Here is an 18,308-nt window from a genome sequence, read left to right as displayed (position 1 = left end):
ATTGGCCTCAGTACTTCCATGAGTAATTGGATCCTCAATTTCCTCACTTGCAGACCCCAGTCAATTCAGATTGACAACGTCTCCTGCATGATCTCCATCAGCACAGGTGTACCACAAGGCTGTGTGCTTAGTCCTCTGCTCTACTCACTTTACAGTTATGACTGTGTGGCTACGCACAGCTCCAATACCATGTTCAAGTTTGCTGATGACACCACTGTCATAGGCCGAATCAAAGGTGGTAATGAATCAGCGTATAGGAAGGAGACTGAAAATCTGGTAGAAGGTCTCATGACAACAACTCAATGTCAACAAGACCAAGGAGCTAATTATAAAATTCAGGAGAAGGGGACCAGAGGTCCACGAACCAGTCCTCATTGGAGGATCAAAGGTAGAAAGGGTTAGCAACATTAAATTCCTAGATATTGTTATTTCAGAGGACGTGGTATGGGCCCAGGTCCTATGTGCAATTAGGAAGAAAACACAACAGCACCTCTACTGCCTTAGGAGTTTGTGGTGGTACTCCATGACATCAAAAAACTTTGACAAGTTTCTATAGGTGTGTAGTGGGGAGTACATTGACTAGCTGCATCGTGATCTTGATCTTGAAACACCATTGCCCTTGAATGGAAGATCCTACAAAAATAATGGACGTGGCCCAGTCCCTCATGGGTAAAGACCCCCAACTCACTGAGCACATCTACATGAAACGCTGTTGCAGGAAAGCAGCGTCCATCATCAGGGACTCCCACCACCTGGGTTATGATCTCTTGTTGCTGCTGCAATCAGGACAAATACAGGAGCCTCACACCACCAGGCTCAGGAACTGTTATTACCCCTCAACCATTAAGCCCTTTAACCAGTGGGGACAACTTCACTTGCCCCATTATTGAAATGTTCCTACAAACAATGGACTCATTTTCAAGGACTCGTCATCTTATGTTCTCAATATTTATTGGTTATTTATTTATTATTATTATTTCTTCTTTTGGTATTTGCACAGTTTGTTGTCTTCTGCACTCTGGTTGAATGCCCTAGCTGGGCATTCTGTCATTGATTCTGTTATGGTTGTTATTCTATAGATTTATTGAGTGTGCCCACAAGTAAGTGAATCTCTGTGTTGTATATGGTGATATATATTTACTTTGATAATAAAATTTACTTTAAACTTTGAACTTTCCCAAATATCCTCTAATCCTCCTTTGAATTAACTTACATCAAAACTCATATGGTTTCCGTGGTGCACACCTAGTGACATTATAAACAAACGATTCTGTAGATGCTGGAAATCTAGAGCAACACGCACAAAATGCTGGAGGAACTCTGTAGGCAAGGCAGCATCTATGGAAAGGAATGAACAGATAATGCTTCTAGCTGAGACCCTTCATCAGGACTGAAAATAAAGGAGGAAGAAGACAGAATAAGAAGGTGGAGGAGGGGAAGAAGTACAAGCTAGAAGGTGATAGGTGAAACCAGGTGAGGGGGAAGGGCAGTGGGTGTTCCCCACCCCCACCTTATTATGGCTTCTTCCCCCTTCCTTTCCAGTCTTGGTGAAGGGTCTCAGCCCAAATTGTCAACAGTTTATTCCTCTCCATAGATGCTGCCTGATCTGCAGAGCTCCTCCAGCACTGTATGTGCGTGTGACAGTAAAATCGTAAAGACTTAGTAAAGTGGCTGGTGGGCAGCTTATATAACCAGTGTAGAACTGCTGAAACACATATATTTGTCTCTTTAAACAAGAATTAATAATTTTATTTGCAGTTATTCAGCTGGCAAGAGCCATTGTTATATTTGGAAAAAAAAAGTTTTTAAGGCGGCATCTCATTGAAACCAATCAAATATTGAAAGGCCTGGATAGAGTGAGTGTGGAGAAGATGTTTCTAATAGTGGGAAAGTCTAGGACCAGAGGCCACAGTGTCAGTATACAAGGGTATCCCTTTACAACAGAGGTGAGGAGGAAAGTCTTGAGACAGATGCTACTGAATCTGTGGAATTCGTTGCCATGGACAACGGTGGGAACCAAGTCATTGAGTATATTAAAAGTGGAGGTTAATAAGTTATTGTTTAGTAAGGGCATCATAGGTTATGGGGAGAAGGCAGAAGAATGGAGTTGAGAAGGTTAGTAAATCAGCCATGATGGAATATTGGAACAGACTTGATGGGCAGAATGGACTAGTTCTGCTCCTATATCTTGTGATCTGATAGTCTAAAATGGAGAGGCAGCAGACGTGTTCACTTCTCACCAGTCAGAGCTGCCATTCCACACACACACACAGGAAGGAACAGCAGCTGGAATTAGTTTGGGGCACTTCAACTCTTTCCACAACGGATCAGGTTGAAACTGTTCAAGCTTATTTCACTTGCAATTTTAATGCGTGTCAAAGAGCATACACTGCTTCACTTACCAGCTCTGGGCTATATAATCAAACGCTGATCTCTGGAGAGGAAGAGTGCTTGAGAATGTGACACCAGCCAGCAGCACCTGCTTGCTCCTGGATAAGCTTGTGCTCCATTTCTAAATAAGAGCCTTTTGCTGCTTCTGACATTACAAATGTAACAATGGCATGCCCAAAACAATTTCCATTCTGGTGGCGAAAGCTTCAGCTCCCACAGGAGTTGGTGTTTAAACCAGAAAATGCCAAAAGCCTTTCAGCCTTTATCCCCTCAGATCTACAGCAGACTGAAAAGGGGATCAATTCGGTTTCTGATACCTACATTCGATTAAGTCTCCTCCTATCATTCTTAGTTCATTTGATAAATCTGTTCCAGAATCTTTTAGTCTGCCTCTCTCTCTCACTCATGTGAGTCTTCTAGATTCTAGTCTGTTTATTGTCATTCTTCAGTACACGAGTGTAAAGGAGAACAAAATGGTTGTTACTCCAGATCTGATGCAGCATAAAAAATTACAGTAAGCATAAACAAGAGCAAATCTGCAGGTGCTGGAAATCCAAGCAACACACACAAAATGCTGGAGGAACTCAGCAGGCCAGGCAGCATCTATGGAAAAGAATACAGTTGATGTTTTGGGCTGAGATCCTTTGGCAGGATGTTTTAAAAAGCCACAACGAACAACATGAATGAAGTTTTCTGCACTTATAAAGAGACCATCCAGAAGATAGTTTTGTAGAGAGCTGAAGATACTGTAAAGCTCTCCCAGTGCATCTTTGGCCTTAATGCTCGGTAGGGATGTTTAGCAGCAGTGATGATGTAGCCATTCCTAGTGAGCATTGTGGCTAGAACTTTAATTGTTTGGAAATTTAATTGCCTAATGTTTGTTTTCCCTCTATCCCTGGAGTTATGCAGTTGGAAACTAGTTTTTATTCTCACAGTGATTATTTTTGGGTCATTTTTTGTTGTATGAAATGTTTGTCTAGGCACTTCTTTGAGTGAGTTACCCTTGCAACCCTGTTGTATCAGCACAGACACGACTTCCTGTGATTAGATCCTGCTAAACACATTGTTTAAAGCCATCATCCCCTCATTACTAATCATCAAAGTTCAAAACATGGGCCTCTGTACCTCCCCCTGCAGCTGGATCTTCGACTCCCTTTCTGGGAGACCACACTCAGTACGGATCAGTAATAACACCTCCTCCTCTCTGACAATCAACCCACTGCTCTACTCTCCACACTCACAACCGCGCGGTTACGCACAGCTCAAACCCCAGCTATAAATTTGATGTTGACACCTCCTGCTGGTGGCAGGATCTCTGGTGGTCACAAGAGATGTACAGGGGTGATGTTGATCACTGAGCAACAGCAATCTTGCACTCAGCGTCAGGGAGATCAGGGAATTGATTGTGGTCAAGTCAGGAGGACAAACAACAGTCTGCATTGAGGGGTGAGCAGCTTCAAGTTCCTGGGCATCAACGTGTCAGAGGAGTTACCTTGAGCCCAACATATTGACGTAGTCACAAAGAGCAGTGGCTCTACTTCATTGGGAGTTTGAGGAGATCTAGTATGTCACCAAAGATGTGTAGAGCTTTCTGACTGGTTGCATCACAGCCTGGTATGGAGTCACTAATGGGCAGGATCAGAAGAGAGTTGCAGGTTCAGGAGCACAACCCTCCCTGCTCTTGAGAATATCTTCAAGGCGTAATGCTTCAAGAAGGCGGCATCCATCATTAAATACCCTCACCCATCTTGGACATGCCCTCTTCTCGTTACCACTATCAAGGAGGTGGTACAGGAACATGAAGAACCACACACAGTGTTTTTGGAATGACATCTTCTCAGCCATCAGATTTATGGACAGTCTATGACCACTACCTTATTATTTGCCTTTCACAATACTGTACTTACTTATTTTTGTAACTTGTAATAACGTTTATGTCTTACCCTTTATGCTGCCATGAAACAATAAATTTCACAGCATACCGTATGGCAGTGATAAACCTGATTCCGATTCTGTCCTGAGAACACCGGTTACTGGGAATTCCCAGGACAAATCAGTTCTCATCTGGGAAGTAAAGTGCATTCACTTATCCTGTCCTGAGGACAGTGGTTACTGGGAATTCCCAGGACAAATCAGTTCTCATCGTTCACTTGAACTCTCCCTCTATACTAGCACAATCCTACCTCACCTCTAAAATCCAGGACTTCCTAGCCACCTCAGCACCATTCCAGTAGATCTTCAAAGTATGTTGGAGCTTCAAAGCCATGGCGTTATCCCCAGCCATTATTACCAACCAGAATCTTCACTCAGGTGCTTGTTGTCTATAATTTTTTTTCATTAGGGTGGCACAGTAGCGGAAGGGCTTGCATGGTAGTGTAGGGGTAAGTGTGACCCTTTACAGAGCCAGCAGTCAATGATTGGGGTTCAATTCCCGATGTTGTCTGAAAAGAGTTTGTATATTCTCCCTATGACCGGGTGGGTTTCCATCCACTTTCCAAAAATATAGGGATAGGGTTAGTGTGTTGTGGGCATGCTCTGTTGGAGCTAGAGGCCTGGTGATACTTGCAGACTACCCCCAGCATATATTTTGATCGTTAACGCAAACAACATATTTCAATGTACATGTGACCAATAATAGCTAATCGTTATCTTCAAATACTTAAAATCTTCGTTTGTCATAGGAGTTGTAATGTTGCATGACAAAAGCAGTGGATGAATTTACAATCAGAGTTCTGTGGTACCAATCAAGTGGACTTTGTCCTGGACTGTGTCAAATTTCATGAGTGTTGTTGGTGCTGCAATCACCCAGGCAGCCGGAGAGTATTCTGTCACAGTCCACGGTCATGTCCTGCAAATAGTAGAAAGAGTACACACCCCAATAATAGCAGTGTTTATCTTCCTCCTTGAGATCTGCTAGTTCTCACACAATGTTGTCTTGATGAAGGATCTCAGCCTGAAACATCAACCATTTATTCATATCTACAGATGCTGCCTGACCTGGTGAGTTTCTCCCGCATTTTGTGTGTGTTGTTTTTGACTTGCAGCATGCAGAATTGTAGAAAGGCTTTGTGATGTCAGAAGACACAGAGGTCGGGGGTGTTGTGGATAGTGTGGAGGGCTGTCAGAGGTTACAGCAGGACATTGATAGGATGCAAAACTGGGCTGAGAAGTGGCAAATGGAGTTCAACCCAGATAAGTGTGAGGTGGTTCATTTTGGTAGGTCAAAAATGATGACAGAATATAGTATTAATGGTAAGACTCTTGGCAGTGTGGAGGATCAGAGGGATCTTGGGGTCCGTGTCCATAGGACACTCGAAGCTGCTGCGCAGGTTGACTCTGTGGTTAAGAAGGCATATGGAGCACTGGCCTTCATCAACTGTGTGATTGAGTTTAAGAGCCAAGAGGTAATGTTATAGCTATATAGGACCCTGGTCAGACCCTACTTGGAGTACTGTGCTCAGTTCTGGTCACCTCACTACAGAAAGGACGTGGAAACAATAGAAAGGGTTCAGAGGAGATTTACAAGGATGTTGCCTGGATTGGGGAGCATGCCTTACGAGAATAGTTTGAGTGAACTTGGCCATTTCTCCTTGAAGTAACAGAGTTGAGAGGTGACCTGATAGAGGTGTATAAGATGATAAGAGGCATTGATCATGTGGATAGTCAGAGGCTTCTCCCCAGGGCTGAAATGGCTAGCACGAGAGGGCACAGTTTTAAGGTGCTTGGAAGTAGGTACAGAGGAGGTGTCAGGGGTAAGTTTTTTACGCAGGGAGTGATGAGTGCATGGAATGGGCTGCTGCTCATGGTGGTGGAGGTGGATACGATAGGGTCTTTTAAGAGGCTCCTGGACAGGTACGTGGAGCTTAGGAAAATAGAGGGCTAGGTATTTGCTAAAGTAAGTACCTGTCTGGCACAAAGGGCCAAAGGGCCTGTATTGTGCTGTTGGTTTTCTATGTTTCTATGTTTCTATTTATTTTATGGAGATACAGTGCAGAATAGGCCCTTCTGGCTGCACTGCCGAGCAAAACCCAGTACTTAATCCTAGCTTAATCATTGAATAATTTACAATGACCAATTAACCTACCAACTGCTATGTCTTTGGACTGTGTGAGCAAACTGGAGCACCCAGAGGAAATCCACGCAGTCACGTTGCACTAACCACTACGCTAACATGCCACCATAGGTTTAAACTACCTAATCGTGAAAAACTATTCCGAAAGATGCAATGATGAAATTTGCACAAAGCACATCAAAAGGCGTTTGCTTATAAATAAAATTACGATTTTAAAATACCAGTTCATTATTTTTGATTTTATATAAGCTTTCCTCCTGCACTTAATTAACCCATAGTGAGTTACTTAATATTTGAATCATGAAAAGCATGTCCTGCCAACAAGGTGAATTTAATGCTTCCATTTGTATCGATAGGATCGTATTTTGAATTGGAATCTGAATCAGGTTTATTGTCATTGACATATGTCGTGAAATTTATTGTTCAGTGGCAGCAGTAGAGTGCTGTACAAACCCCAATAATATCAGTGCTTGTCCTAAAAGCTGCTACTTTTCACACGATTGGTTGTTTTTATGGGTGGGGACAATGGTGGGGCTGATCTCTTCCCCCCCCCCCACCTCCCTGTAAAGTGCAGAAAAACATTAGGGTTGTCCTGACTGCTTGCCTCACAGCCTGGTATTGAAACATCAGTGCCAAGGATAGAAACGCCTACAAAATGTGATGGATACAGCCCAGCCCGTCACCGGAAAAGCCCTCCCCACCATTGAGCCCAACTACTAAGAGTGCACCACAAGAAAGCAGTGTCCATCCTTAAGGACCCCACCATCCAGGGTATTCCCTCTTCTCACTGCTGCCATCAGGAGAAAGGTACAGGAGCCTCAGAACTCTCACCACCAGGGTCAAGAACAATTCTTACCCCTCAGCCATCAGGCCCCTGAACCAGTGTGGATAACTTCATTCAATTTCACTTACCCCATCACTGTGAACTATCCCTACAACCCACTTTCAAGGACTCTTCATCTCACGTTCTCACTACTTATTGCTTATTTGTTTATCATTATCATTTCTTTTTTCTTTTGTATTTGCACAGTTTCTCGTCATTTGCATATCGGTTGTTTGTCTGCCCTGCTGGGTGCGGCCTTTCATTGATTCCATCGTGATTCTTGGATTTATTGAATATGCCTGCAAGAGGACAAATCTCAGGGCTGTATGTTGATGATAAATTTACTTTGAACTGATGGTTGAACACTACCTATGGACTGACTTTGAAGGACTCTACAACTAGCTTTTTCAGTATTACTGATTTATTTATATTTGCGTAGTTTGTCCTACTTTGCACAGTGGTTTTGCTTGCCCATCTTCATGTGTAGTTTTTAATTGATTATGTTGTATTTCTTTGTTCTCTATGTATGCCTGCAGGAAAATGAATCTTAGGGTAGTAGAAGCTGCAGAAGATCGTGACCATAGCCCAGCACATCACACAAACCAATCTTCCATCCTTGGACTCACTTTACACCTCACACTGTCGGAGCAGTGCTGCCAGGATAATCAAGGACACGACCCACCCAGCCAACATACTTTTTGTCCCTCTTCCCTCCGGGAGAAGGTTCAGGAGCTTGAAGATTCGTTCGGCCAGATTTGGGAACAGCTTCTTTCCAACTGTGATAAGACTGCTGAACAGATCCTGACCCGGATCTGGGCCATACCTTCCAAATATCTGGACCTGACTTGCACTACCTTACTTTCCCTTTTCTATTTTCTAATTATGATTTATAATTTAAATTTGTATTATATTTACTTCGATTTGTACTTCAGGGAGCACGAATCACAGAATCAAATATCGCTGTGATGATTGTACGCTCTAGTATCAATTGTTTGGTGACAATAAAGTAAAGTAAAGTATTTAATGACATAAACATACTTTGGTAAGGAACTTACTTTGAACTTCACACCCCTGTAAGTCCTGCACATGTTGCCGATTTAACAGAAAGGGCAAGCTTTATGATGTAAGCCAGCTTGAGCAGAGGAGCTGAACCGAGTGTGTATTAAACGTTTAGTTACTCTTCATATGCTGTCCACCCATAACCGCCCGTGGCAAAGCTTTCCATCACAACTCATCCTCAGAGGGAAAGGTCAGTGATTTAATCATCTGCTTTGTTACTCTTTCTTTCAGTGTCTGTGATTTTATTTCAACAAGAATGTGCTATCTTATTTTGTTAAATTGATAGGTGAGAAGTTTAACTATAGAGTGATCTTTTGTTGCAAATAAAAACTGACTTTGGAAAATGATGAGAAAGTATCGATAAACGTTAAGTGTCCTGGGTGTCAGCATCTCTGAAGATCAATCCTGAGCCCAACGTGTTGTTGCAATTGTGAAGAAGGCAAGGCAGCGAGTACGTTTCATTAGGAGTTTGATGAAATTTGGTATGTCAACAAAGACTGCAGCAAATTTCCAGCAAATATACTCTGGCGAGCATTCTGACTGGTTGCATCACTGTCTGGTTTGGAATCAAAAAAAGCTGCAGAGGGTTGTAAACTCAGCCAGTTTCATCATGATAGTGGAGTCTCGCAACTATTGAGGACGTCTTCAATAGATTGTGCCTCAAGAAGGTAGCATCCATCATTAAGGACCAACACCATCCAGGACATGCCCTCTTGTCATCAGGTAGGAAGTACAGGAGCCGAAAGACACACACTCAATGTTTCAGAAACAGTGTCTTCCCTTCCACCATCAGATTTATGACCATGAACACAACTTCACATTTTTCTCTCTTTTTGCACTTATTTTCTGTAATTCTTAATGTAACTTATAGTAAATTTTTAATGTATTGCACGGTAGTACTGCTGCAAAATAGCTGATTTCACAACATATGTCAATGATAATAAACTTGATTCTATCCCCATCATTCTACATCTGCTCATGGTGAACAATAAATTCAGATTTAAGTAATAGCTGCATTAAATTAACCTTGCTGTTTTTATTCTAGGCTTGACTACTGAACAAGTGAGCTATGTAGAAATAGAACCCAGCTCGGTGGGTGCGATCAGTTTAATCAGTAAGCTACAAGTTAATCCCCAGTGACACAAGAAATCCAACTTCCAAGCAACGTCACAATCTCTCAGAAGACTGAAAAATTGAACTGTTTTAACACATAATATCCACCACACCAATCTATAAGATATTGTATTTATTTTAAAAGTCGCCTGGGAGTGATTAATTAACGTTTAACCTTTAGCTTCCTGAGGAAAGTTTGAATTTTGGTGCCTTTACTTAACTGAACACTTCCTGTTAAGCGAGGGAGGCAGACTGTACTTCTTCGAATAATTGATCCCAATTATGTAAATAACAGAGGAAATATTAAAGAAAAGTGTGCACGTTATGAAAACTCAAAACCTTATTGTTTGGATTGCAATTATCCCAGGATTCTAAAAAGAATAATAAATGAGTGATCGGCAGCAAAATAAATACGACAAATGCCAGGTAAGATTAAATTAAATAGGATGGTAGAAACTTTAGAGTTATTCTACGGAAGTTTGTGATAGATGTAAGACAAGTCTGGAAAATAACTAGAGAATAATAACATCTATTTTTGAATGCGTGCCTTTACAGCAGTTTTGACAGACGTTCAGACTTGTGATGGGTTTACTTAGAGAGAAAATGGCACCCTTTGGCAGAGAGGGAAAAGCAAGAAAACATAGATTAAAAAAAAAACAAATGTTCTAAGAATATTTGGCAGCTTGGGCAACATATGTGAAGAGAGAAAAAGAATTCATGTGCCAAGTCAGTAACTTTTCATCAGAACTGTGCTTCTAGGTTTTACTAATCTAGAAGCACTGTCTGAAATGAGCTGGATACAAATGCATTCAAAAAGGAATGGATAAATATTGGAGAGGTGATAATTTGATACATGTTGATAAGTTGCTGCATCAAATACTATTGAAAGTAAAAGCAAACAGTAGAAGCAGACAAAGTACGGCCAAGAGATCTGAATTCATTTTAACTAGCTGCCTTCTCAGAATCAATAAAGATTTGCAAAAGTATACCCGCTTGATGTATCAATTGAGTATGTGTTAATCTGGCTGTATTGGTAAGGAAAGAATCTGGAAATGAAGTATGGGTTTAAATGGGTCTACTTGTGCATGATATAGTGTAATGTGTGTATCAGTGTAGGGGCATTTAAATCCTCCAATCTCTATAAATGGGATGAAGAGATTAAAGCTTTGCTTATTAACTTTGGAGGTGGAGATAGGTAGGAATTAAAATTATGAAGAGTTACCCTATAGAAGTTTGTTAAAGATTTAAAGCAATTTTGGGGAACAAGTAGAGAATAACAGCAAAGAAAAACAACTTACTTTAGACTTTTATGTAGATTACAAGAAAACCAAGAGCAACCTTTGAGATAACTTTGAACGTAACACGCACGAGTGATTCTGTTTTTTTTATTATTGGAATTGGTTTATTATTATCAATGTACCTAGGTACTGTGAAAAGCTTCTCTTGCATGCCATTCATACAGATCAATTCATTACACAGTGCACTGAGTTAGTGCAGAGTTCGAAGTTCAATGTAAAGTTTATTATCAGAGTACGTGGTCGTCAACACATACAACCCTGAAGTTCTTTCTCCTGTGGGCATGCTCAGCAAACCTATTGAACAGTAATTGTAAACAAGAACAACGAAAGAGCAAAAGCATAGAAGACAACAAACTGTGGAAATGCAACTGTAAATAAATAGCAATAAATAATGAGAGCATGAAATAACGAGATAGAGAGTCTTGAAAGTGGGATTGTTGGTTGTGGGAACATCTCAATAAAGAGTGTAATTATCTTCTTTTGCTCAAGGGCCTGATGGTTGAGGGGTCGTCACTGTTCTTGAACCTGGTAGAACAACAACAAACATACAGAATAAAGTGCAACAGCTACAGAAAAATTGCACTGCAGGTAAACAATAAGGTGCAAGGTCAGAAAGAGGTGGATTGAGAAGTCAAGAATTCACCTTATATAGGGGTGAAGTCCATTGTCTTTCAATCTGCCCATGAGCCTGGTGCTATGTACTTTTGGGCATTTGTATCTTCTGCCCAGTGAAAGAGGGAAGAAGAAAAGCGTATTCTATCTTGGAGGATATCAGAGACAGTCTAAGAATAATGAAAGTAAAATTGACTATTGCTTCACAGGAATAATGATTGGTACATTTAAGAATTTCTGGAAGTTAAAGGGCAGATTGATAACTACAAGAATGAGTGATTACCTTAGTTTCAAAGTTTCAAACTAAATGTATTATCAAAGTACATATAGGTCATCATGAACAATGCTGAGATTCATTTTCTTGTGGGCATACTCAATAAATCCATGGAATAATAACCATAACAGAATCAATGAATGACCGCACCAACTTGGATGTTCAACTAGTGTCCAAATGACAGAAACTATGCAAATACAAAAGGACAGAAATAATAAATAAATAAACTAACAAAGAACGAAAGAACCAAACAAACGAACAAGCAATAAACATCGAGAACATGAGGTGAAGAGTCCTCAAAAGGGAGTCCATAGGCTGTGGAAAATTACAATGATGGGGAAAGTGAAGTTGAGTGATAATGATGGATTGTTAATGATGGTGGTCTGATAACAAGAAAATACAAATTACGGAATTAAACTGGAGATTATTAAACTAGCTGTTGATGGTTAAAGAACTTTGCCACAAAACATTGAATAGAAAATAAATTTAATACTATGAACATGGAAGCATTGTGGTTAGCATCACACTTGTCAATACCAACTGTAAATTTGGGGTTCAGTTCATGCCACTGTCGATAAGGAGTTTGTACGTTCTCCCCATGACCATGTGGGTTTTCTCTGAACACTTCGATTTCCTCCCACGTTCTATAGATGTATAAGTTAGTAAGTGCTATCTAACACTTAGACAAACTTCTATAAATGCACAGTGGAGGGTATCCTGTCTGGTTTTATCGTGGCCTGATATGGAAACAGACAAGCCAACAAAAAGTAATGGGTACAACCCAATCCATCACAGGAAAAGCCCTCCCACCATTGAGCACATCTACAAGGAGTGCTGCACCTCCGTCACCAAGGATCCAGGCCAAGCTCTCTTCTTACTGCTGCAATCGGGAAGTAGGTACAGGAGCTTTGGGTCTCACTTCACCAGGTTCAGGAACAGTCATTACCCTTCAACCATCAGGCACTTGAACCAGCATGGATAACCTCACTCACTTCAGCACTGGCTGATTCCACAACCTGTGGACTCACTTTCAAGGATTCTACAACTCAAGTTCTCAGTATTATTTATTTATTTGTGTACTGACTCAGTTTATTGGTTGTATGTGTTTTTTTATTGTTTTTCTTTGTTCTACTGTGAATGTGTGTAAGAAAATGAATCTCAGGGTTGTATGGTGACATAGACGTACTTCAATATTAACTTTACCTTGACCTTTGAACAGTACAGCCTTTCATGGAAAACAACAAGGGTGTAACTTTGTCCCTTCATGTCACTTTTTATACGCGGAAAAGTGATTCAAATAAATTTGTTAAGTGATGATCATTTAAAGATGAAAACAGCATTTAGACAATAATTTAATGGTAGGTTATAAATTTTAAAGGTTCATTAAAGTTGTTATAGCTGGGGATGGCAGTGGAGGATAAACTCTCTCTACCTATTAAATGCACAAATAGCCTCTGACAACCAAATTGAGCTCCTGGCCTTTACGTGTGGCTTAGCTACTAAGCCCAGCGGAACTGTTTCTACTGAAAGGAGAGGGGCAATACATGGGTTACTGCTGTCTTAAAACCAGTCACTCAGGGCAGATGGGGATCCTCAGTTGTGGTTGGCAGTTCATCTAGGAAAAAGAAAACTATGATTTCAAACCTCCGCTGCCTTGCGGCTATACCCACTCATGGGAAGGCTTTGGGAGTAAACCCTGAGGGAAAAATCCAGAGCAGGAGTCCTTATGGTCATCCTACATTGAGGTCAATGCTGACTGGCAACTCCTGCAATGCCGCAGCGGTTTGAAATGCCTTCTCCTAGATGAGCTGCCAACCATGGCTGATGAGCCCCATCTGCCAAAACAACTGGTTTAAGGCACCAGTAATCTGCCCTTTGACCCTTATCTTGTCAGTAGAAATGGTTCTGCTGGGTTTAGTAGCTCAGCCACATGTAAAGGCCAGGAAGTGGACTCAGTTGTCAGGGGCTTTTTGAGACAAATGCCATTTGGAGCATTTAATTGGTAGTGGGAGCTTATCCCCATTACCACCCCTGGCTATAACAATCTTAAGGAACCACAGAGAGTGGTGGGAGCTTGGAATAGGTTACCGTGTAGTAGTGGAAGCAGGCTGTTTGGTGGGAGGCTTTTAGATAGACGCACCAATATGAAGGGAATAGAGGGGTATGGATGATATAAATTAGCATCAAGGTCGACATAACACTGTGATCTAAACTGACTGTTCAGAACACTACAGTTCTATTTTTCATACAGCAACATTACATTGTGAATCGAATGGACTGTCCAGAACTGTATGGTTCTATTTTCAATTACAGCAGCATAATGAGAGTACCTCAATGGATTGAGAAAACTCTGTGGGTGGAGTAATGGGAAGTAAGAAACTGTTGATGTTTCTTTTGAGACCAGTATTTGGAGGAAATTTTAATAAGCCTCTTAAACTTTCACACTCATCACTTTGCTGAATATGAAGATAAAAGAAAAGCTATTGATGCTGGAAAACTGAATTCATCTCTCAAGCTGATGTGTTAATCTGACCCCTCGATGAGGACGGCTGTGTGTCCCCTTGATGACCTCCCCTTCCTGAAGCCCACAGTCAATTCCTTTGCTCTTACTGACATTGAGTGCAAAATTGTTGTGACGCCACTCAACCAGCTGATCTACCGCACTCCTGTACACCTCATTGTTACGGAGACTTGGGATAGTCTCAGCTGATTGCCTCCTGTCTCATTCACAACCCACCCTGACTGTTCATCCAAGACTGTAACTAAGCCTTCAACAATGATGTCAGCATTGTCACTCCTGAGATAGCCTTGGGATGAGCATTTTAGCAGTTAAATGCTGAAGTCAATGCACAATGTTAGTTCAATCTGGAGAAAACCTGCAGATGCTGGAAATCCAAGCAACACACACACAGAATGCTAGAGGAACTCAGAAGGCCAGGCAGCATCTATGGAAAAGGGTAAACGGTTGACAGTTCAGTCCAAAACGTTCATGGTTTACTCTTTTCCATAGATGTTGCCTGGCCTGCTGAGTTCCTCCGGCATCTTGTGTGTGACATAATAAGTTGAAGTCTACTTAGCACATCAACTTACAAAGTGTAACATTGCCTTCTCAGTTGCCAAATTTCAAAAGAGGATGAGAAGTAACTTGGTAGAGGTGTATAAAAATAAAAGAGGTATAGATGGAGTGGATAGCCAGTGACTTTTCCCACGGATATCAGAAGACATCATCTTCGAGTATGTAGAGGAAAGTTTCAGAGAGATATCAGAGGTAGTCTTGTTTCACAGAGTGGTAAGTGCCTGAAATGCACTGCTGGGGGTGGTCATAAAGTCTGATACATTAGAAACATTTAACAGACTCTTAGATAAACAAATGGGTGACAGTAAAATGGAGGGATATGGATTGTGTAGGAAGAAAGGGCTAGATTAATCATGGAGTATGGTTATATGGATTGGCACAACATCTGAGTTAAAAGGCCTAAATGTCAGTAGTTTGTTATGATATATACACTCAGTGGCCACTTTATTAGGTACACCTGTGCACCTGCTCATTAATGCAAATATCTAATCAGCCAATCATGTGGCAGCAACTCAAATACATAAAATCATGCATGCAGTTGTTCAGACCAAACATCAGAATGGGGAAGAAATGTAATCTAAGCGACGTTGACCGTGGAATGATTGTTGGTGCCAGACAGGGTGGTTTGAGTATCTCAGAAATGGCCGGCCTCCTGAGATTTTCACACAAGACAGTCTCCAGACTTTACAGAGACTGGTGCAAAAATCCAAAAAAACATTCAGTGAGCGACAGCTTTGTGGGCAAAAGCATCTTGTTAATGAAAGAGGTCAGACTGGTTCAAGGTGACAGCAACCCAAATAACCAAGCATTACAAGAGTGGTGCTTTGAGAAGCACCTCTGAGCACACAACACATTGAACCTTGAAGTGCATGGGCTACAGCAACAGAAGACCAGGAACGTACGTTTCTTGTATATTAAATATAGGAAACGGCAAGTAAAGGGTGGTATTTCGAGGGATTTGGGTCAGGTATAAAGTACAAAGTAAATTTTATTAGCTAAGCAGCACACATAAAATGCTGGAGGAACTCAGCAGGCCAGGCAGCATGCATGGAAAATAGCAAACAGTCAACATTTTGAGCCTCAGCCCTTCATCAGGACTGGAAAGGAAAGGGGTAGGGGAGAAAGAAGTACAAAAGGGTAAGTGATAGGGGAAACCAGGAATGTGGAGGGGTGAAATAAAAAGCTGGGAAATTGATTGAGGGAGAGATAAAGTGTGAAGGAAGGGGGAATCTGATAGGAGAGGACAGAAGACAATGAAGGAAAGGGAGGGGGGAGGAGTACCAGAGGGAAGTGATGGCAAGTAAGGAGATGCAGTGAGAGAGAGAAATGGAAATGCAGGATGGTGAAGGAGAGAAGTGGAGACAATTAGTGGAAGTTCGGGAATCAATGTTCACGCTATCAGGTTGGAGGCTACCCTGACAGAATATAAGGAGTTGCTCCTTCAACCTGACTGTGGCCTCATCATGACAGTAGAGGAGGCCATGGACAGGCCTGTTGGAATGGGAATGGGAAGTAGAATTGAAATGAGTGGCCATAGGGAAATCCTGCGTTTTGTGGCAGATGGAGCGTAGGTGCTTGTCTCCCAATCTATGTCAAGTCTCTCCAATATACGGGAGGCCACACCAGGAGCATGTGTGCAGTAGGTGACCTCAGCAGACTCACACAGGTGAAGTATTACCTCACCTGGAAGGACTGTTTTGGGGGCCTGAATGGTAGTGAGGGTGGTGGTGTAGGGACAGGTGTGGCACTTGTTCCACTAGCAAGGATGAACCAAGTGGGAGTTCATTGGGGAGGGACAAGTGGACAAGGGAGCCACGTTGGGAATGATCCCTCCGGAAAGCAGAAAGTGGGGGGGAGGGAGGGAAAGACGTTCTTGGTGGTGGGATCCTGTTGGAGATGGCAGAAGTTAGGGATCTAATGCAGAGGCTAGCGGGGTGGTAGGTGAGGATATGAGGAGCCTTATCCCTGGAGGATGAAGTGAGAGCCAAAGTGCTGGAAATGGAAGAGATGCAGTGAGGGCAGCATTGATGGTGGAAGAAGGGAAGTTCCGTTCTTTAAAGAAGGAGGACATCTCAGTTGTTCTGGAATGAAAATCCTCATCCTGAAAGCAGATGTGGCAGAGACAGAAGAACTGAGAGAAGGGAACGGCATTTTTAAAGTGACAGGGTTCCTCTGTCTCCACCACATCTGCTCTCCTGTACTTCTTCCTCCCCTCACCGCAGTTTCTTAGTCTGACCCCTTCCCCATATCTTTCCAGTCCTAAAGAAGGGTCTCGGCCTGAAACATCGACTGCTCTTTTCCATAGATGCTGCCTGACCACCTGAGTTCCTCCAGAAATTTGTGTGTGTTGCTTTGGATTTCCAGCACCTGCAGATTTTCTCATGTTTGTTTATTTTCAAAGTACATATATGTCACATATACAACCCCAAGATTCATTTTCCTGCAGGCATACTCAGTAAATCTACAGAATAGTAACTATAACGGGATCAACAAGAGTGCAGAAGACAACGGACTGTGCAAGTGCAAATTTGAGTAAATAGCCATAAATAATGAGACCATGAGTCCTTAAAGTGAGATCATTGGTTGTGAGAATATCTCAATGGATGGGCAACTCAGTGTATTATCTTCTTTTGTTGAAGAGCCTGATGGTTGAGGGGTAGTAACTGCTCTTGAACCTGGTGGTGCAAGTCCTGGGGCTCTTGTACCTTCTACCTGACGGCAGCGGTGAGAAAAAAGCAAAGCTTAGGAGGTGGTGATCTCTAATGCTTGGATGGGCGTTTTGACTAGTATTGACCAGTTGGGCCAAAGGGTCTGTTTCTGTGCTGTATGACTGGGACTCTAAAAGGTTTTCGGCGGCTGAGCAATCTGCAGTTACTACTGAAGGTGCTGAATCACCCCTCAGGATGTTAGTCAACAGCGTATCCCAGTAAAGAATTCTACTGACTCTGTTCCACAACTGGTTTAGAGTGGAAATGTCTTCTCCAAGTTAAGCCATCACAATTGGAAATGGCATCGTGCAATAATTATGCCATTAAGTAAATGAGTGACGCGGATAACATTACGCTCACTAAATGAAACTGGCCGGTCTAATTTCACATAGGCTGCAGTTCTGTCCACGAAACAAATGGCCATTACGTGATCCATTTTCTGGGCTCAAAGTTCAAAGTTTTATCAAAGTATGTATATCATCTACAGCCCTGAGATTCGGTTTCTTACAGGCACCCACAGAGAAAAAAAGGAGTACAATAGAATCCATGAAAAACACATATAACAAAGACGATACACATCTAATGTGCAAAAAGAGGAGAAATTGTGCAAAAAAAAGTAATCAAGTAATATTGAGAATATGGGCTGCAGAGTCCCCAAAAATTAGTCCACAGGATACAGAGTCAATTCAGTGCTGAGGCAACTGAAGACAGTCCGGGGCTCGTACGTTCATTTAAAGTGACTCCCATAAATCTCTAGGCAACATTGCCATCTAGTGGCAAACTAGATAGATTGCTCAAGGGTCTCGGCCCGAAACGTCGACATTGCTTCTCCCTATAGATGCTGCCTAGCCTGCTGTGTTCTACCAGCATTTTGTGTGTGTG

General features: G+C 41.9%; 1 protein-coding gene across 7 annotated transcripts in view; it reads left to right on the top strand.

The window, feature by feature from the left end:
- The window catches only part of LOC140727515 (claudin-14-like), an 83,840-nt gene extending 74,130 nt beyond the window's left edge, over positions 1-9,710 (top strand). For 5 of the 7 annotated variants that reach the window (XM_073044910.1, XM_073044909.1, XM_073044911.1 and 2 more), the window contains one exon: positions 7,823-9,299. The gene's annotated coding sequence lies outside the window, so the exon portion shown is untranslated. The other 2 variants (XM_073044913.1, XM_073044914.1) reach the window with 2 other exon arrangements.
- The last annotated feature ends 8,598 nt before the right edge of the window (positions 9,711-18,308 follow it).

Source organism: Hemitrygon akajei, chromosome 5 (genome assembly GCF_048418815.1).
Source record: "Hemitrygon akajei chromosome 5, sHemAka1.3, whole genome shotgun sequence".
Lineage (NCBI taxonomy): Eukaryota > Metazoa > Chordata > Chondrichthyes > Myliobatiformes > Dasyatidae > Hemitrygon > Hemitrygon akajei.
The sequence above is the reverse complement of the archived record's forward strand: the minus strand, read 5'-3'. Positions and strand labels throughout refer to the sequence as shown.